The 5132-nt window shown below is 27.6% G+C and overlaps 1 long non-coding RNA gene across 1 annotated transcript; it reads left to right on the forward strand.

Moving 5' to 3' along the window:
- The first annotated feature begins 1170 nt into the window (after positions 1-1170).
- LOC112770401 (uncharacterized) lies at positions 1171-4896 on the forward strand. Its single transcript, XR_003186600.2, has 3 exons — positions 1171-1609; positions 3187-4290; positions 4588-4896. It is a non-coding gene; the product is annotated as an uncharacterized lncRNA (long non-coding RNA).
- Positions 4897-5132: the final 236 nt, after the last annotated feature.

The following is a 5132-nucleotide window of genomic DNA, read 5'->3' on the forward strand; positions in this document are numbered from 1 at the left end:
TCTATCGAAGACGACAAGTACTTGAGAGACATAGTCATTAGTTTCCTGAGTATGAATTGGTTGAGAACAAGTTGAGGATTTTTCTTCTTATGAACATTGAAGTTGCAGAGTGTGTATTGTATAGCTTGAAGTTACATTGTTAGACTGTTAGTGTTATGCGAGATATGATGGAAATTAGGAGAGAACAATGTTATTTCTGAACAGAGAAAGTCAGGGATCATTTTGTTCCTGTTAGAGTTGTCAGGGACTATTTTGTCCTCCGTTAGAGTTGAAGGAGCAAAGGACCTAAGTGACTGACGGAATTAATTGTTAAGGATCAATCAAGTAATTAATTTTAGTTGAAAACTAAAGTGTTTGGTTCGAAATTCTTTGAGAACCAAAATGAGTAAATACTCTAAATAAAATTTGAAAAAATGCTTTGTTTATTGTTCTTATATTTGATTTAATTTTAAAAGATCACGTATGTTATATTATTGTTATTATTTGCCTTTTTCCTATTGTTGTTGCTGGTGCTGCTTCTTGTATTGACCCGGGATTATTATTTTAGTATGATATATTATTGAAAATAATTATTGAGTTCCTAAAAACTCATTTCTCTAAGTAAATGTCACTATAAACAACTCAAATTGGTTTGCACCTATGTATAAGTTAGTTAGACTGTTAGAGTAAATATATAAATTGGTTCACAAAGAATTTTAAATAGATATTTTATTCTAGTAATTGTTTTTAGAAATTTATTTATTTAATACGTATATTAAAAATTTGTTTAAAAGTGATTGAGAGACTTAATATGTCTAACATGAATAATTCTCAAAAGCTTTTAGGTAATAAAAATTTGTTGAAGACTAAAATCTTCTATTTAAAATTTTTTGAAAACTAATTTGCTATAAGTTATTTAATTTTAAATAAAATTAATATATAACTTCGAGACAGAAAAGAGAAAACCAATAAACTAAATAAAACCATGGAAAGAAAATTCTCATATTTTTTAAATGATTTTACCTCCTCCTCACTTGACAAAGAAATCACCAATAACACGTATACTTTCTAAATTCATTGAGTCCAAGAGGCAATCAAGCTTAATTAAAATATAGTATTTTGAAATAACGCTTTGCTATAACGAGATATTTTTTTCATTTATATTAGCAACAATTTACAGCTCTTAATACACGGAACAGTCACAAATTAAACGAAGAATATCCACGTTCTAGAACTACATTGCATGTAATAAATTAAGGAAATTTTAAAGCCTATATATATAACATACACATGCTCTATCTTAATATTTTCTAAAGAGAAAGAGAGAGAATTATGGGTAGGAACGATATAAGACGTGCACTAACAATATTGATGTTTGAGATGCTTGTTTGTTCTGTTATTGCAAAATTTCCAGGAAATCATACTGCTGATGACAAGTCTTTGGCTCCAAGTCAACCTGAAGAACCTGAACCTGAAGAGAAATATGATGAAGATGATTACTCTCAACTTCAAGCTTGTATCGGAAACTGCAAAAATGACTATATTCGTGAGCCTGAAAAATTGTTGAACTGCATTGAGGTTTGCTATAAGAGCATCTATGATTAGTACTAAAAAGAGTAGTGGTAAATTGGTAAGTATCTAAGTTATTGTGTGAATTTTTTTTATTTTTATTTTATACTATCTTAATTATTGAATATTTAATATGATAAAGTCTCTACTCTTTTGATGGTAAAATATCAAAAATAGTATTTAAAAATTTATATTGCTAACAAAACTCACACTAAAAGATACAAAACAACAAATAAATGTCAAAAAGATTTTAAAATGTAATAAAAACTAATCATATATTAAATATATACTCTCAGAATTAAAAAAATTAGACATAAGATTTTGTTGTGATTTTTGTAAACATTATTAAAAAATAAGATATTTTTATAATTAAAATTTACTAATTTTATACCAAACGAGTATTTTACTTTTTGTAAATGACCAAAATTTTTTGTAAAAAATAAAAAAACATCTAGAGATTAAATTTTATTACAGATTTTTGTATGCAACTTTTAAATTGTTATCTAATTATTTTCACAAAAATTTAAACCAAATACACAAGTCGTTTGTTAAATAAAAAATTTGTTTGCTATTTATAAAAATATTATATTGTTTTATTTTTATCACGTTTTAAAATTATTCGTGAATTTATTTATGTTCATCTATATGACAAATGCAATTGTCTGAGAGAAATATAAATTTAAGCAAGTCATAAAAACTAGAAGTATGACCTAATAATGACATATAAAATAACTACATAATTCTTAGTTTTTAAAGGAATATGGAACATATTTACCAATACTTGTGTTCTAAGACCTAATATGTGTTTATTCAAGCTTTTTTAAGTGAAATTTCAATCGTCCACGAAATGGAAAAATGCTTAAGCACTTCAATTGTACGTGTGTATATATATATTGGTTAAGCTAGGAAAATTAGTTTGTTCTTTTCGTGTACGTGTTAATATATTTTCATTGTTATTTTATACTTTTTTTTTTTGACATTTCTATAAGTTAATAGTAGTTACTAGTTAGCTATCTATAGGGTGAAACACGTTCATATACATATTCAACAAAATATGAAATAAATAGGGTAAATTATATTTTTTATTTTTAAGATTTATAATTTTTTAAAAAAATATTTTTAATATTTAATTTTATTCAATTTTTTTCTATAATATTTTTTGTTCATTCAATTTTATGCTAATGTTTTTTATTTGTTTTAAAATTATTCAAAGTTTTAAATTTTATCTCTAATACATGAAATTAACATCTAAAGATTATTTTGACACAAATCGAAAATATTAGAGACAAAATTAAATATAACTAAATGTTAAGAATATTTTTAAATAAAATTATAAATATTAAAGACAAAAATTATACTGTACCCAAAATAAATAATATCTACAAATATTTATTACGAGATCATTCTAATTAAAATGTCTTAAATAAATAGAAAAAGGTTTAATACAGTGATGAGAATTGCATATATTAATGATGAAATAAATCTTAAAGTTTAGATTAGTTTTGGATTATTTCTTATTGTAATAAATATATATATATATATATATATATATATATGTATATTGGTTTATATGCCTTATATAATTTGAACTGAAAACACTCTACTATTAATACTATTAATGACGTTTATCTATTACAGGTGGGCTAGAGTTGAAATTTAAATAAATCCTCCAATAAATCGAAGAAGATTTCAGCACTTTTAATTAGATTTATAAGTGTTGTTTGTGCTATTGATTTGGCTGTGTTTAATACTTTTGTTTGTATGGACTTAATTTTCTTATTATCGTACAATTTATACTTTATATAAAGCAGTAATAACTTTCCTAATTATTCTGTTGTATATTCCTTCATATTTTCTTCTCTAATCAACAAGTTTGTCGGCGTAATAACTAATAAGAACCATATTTTTTTTTATCAATATTAAAAATATATAAAATAGTCAAATTTTATTTTATTTAATATTTATTAATAATTAATAAATACTAAACAAAATAAATTCTAATTAATTTTTATTAATTTATTTTGATTATTAAGTATGTTTGTTCTTTTTTCTTTGAAATATGTGAGAATTTTTTTTTCTATTTACAAAGAAAGCATGTGAAGTGATGGATTCAATTTTTACCATCATGTGAGGAACATCCTTTATAAATTAATAAGTTCATTGATTCAATTTTTCACAACACGCAAAATAATATTAAAAGAATAGTTTTTTTTCAAAGAAATTAAACATGGTTATTACTTGTTACTAAGTGGAAAAAGGTTTAGAAAAGTTATCCAGTGTACTGGTCTGAAAGTTCAGAACATGAAATTCATCGTACGATCAAGTAGTTCACCTAAAATTTGTTTGTTAGTGAAGGGCGAAAAGTCGAATATAATTTTTAGTATGAATGTGGAATGACATTAATGATCGGCTGTGAAGGCACAAAAAGAGTGTGGCTTCTTAAAGGGTATGGGTAAAGCGACTTTGGAGGCTTTGTGCCCAAGCCGTTTGTGTGCCCAGTAAAATAATTCTTGTAGGAAATACTTGTGTGGGAGTGAAGTCAGAGATGGTAAAATGGAGAGAGAGGGTGGATCTGGTGGTCCAATGGTAGGTTGTTCATGCGTGAAGGACTTATTTGGTGCGTGTTTGGAGGCAGTGGTGCAAGGTCTGAAATTTGAGAAATTAGAACAATAAGAAACGTGTGGCGAAATATGAATGGCGTATTTGAGGGAATGCCATATTGGGATGCTGGTTAAAAAGGAGGTAAGTAATCTTTTGCCTATATTATACTCAATATGTTTGAAAATTTGCAAAGCATCTGGTGGGGCTTGTCGGGCAAATGTGTAGGGGGATGTGCGCATCGGTTTGAATAGTGTAAATGGTTTGGGTTAGGTGTATTGATTGGTGGATTTTTCTTTCGAAGCATCAAGTTTTTCTTTAAAAATGAAGATAAAAAAGTGTGCTTGACATTGAAATTTGGTCTTAGTAATAATGGTAGCATATGATTTTAATTTAAGATCCTTGGCGGCAACCGTAACTAGTGAGCTTTTATCTGTGCAGGAATCATCGCTGGACATAAGGATGGAAGAGAAGCAGAGGAGTTGGGGGAGAATCACCCATTGAAGGGCACAATGAGCCGAATGACAGTGCTGAACATATAATGTTTAGTCGTTCCCAGATATTAAAAATGGAGTTTGACAACCCGGATGAGGTGTGTTGTTTCTATGAGCAATATAGTCGAGCAAAAGGTTTTGCCATGCAACAAGGGAAGAAACCGAAGAATAGGAATGGTGAAATCGTGCGATACATGTATTTGTGCAACAAAGAAATATTTAGAAATAAAAAATGGCTTAAGATACAGGATCAGAAGAGAGAGCAAAAGGTTGTTATTCGTTGCAGGTGTCAGGCAGAGATGAAGATAAAGCAAAAAGCTAAAAGCAACAACTGGTATGTGTGTCATTTTGTGGATGAGCATAACAACGACCTTCTCCCGGCAAAGTTTGTGTCATACCTGCCAACATACAGGAAAATATCATATGTTAATAGAGTCCACATGGACAGTTTAAGGCAGGTTGGAATTTGAATTCCCAAAATTTACGAGTATA

The sequence above is a fragment of the Arachis hypogaea genome, chromosome 3 (genome assembly GCF_003086295.3).
Source record: "Arachis hypogaea cultivar Tifrunner chromosome 3, arahy.Tifrunner.gnm2.J5K5, whole genome shotgun sequence".
In the NCBI taxonomy this organism is placed as follows: Eukaryota; Viridiplantae; Streptophyta; class Magnoliopsida; order Fabales; family Fabaceae; genus Arachis; species Arachis hypogaea.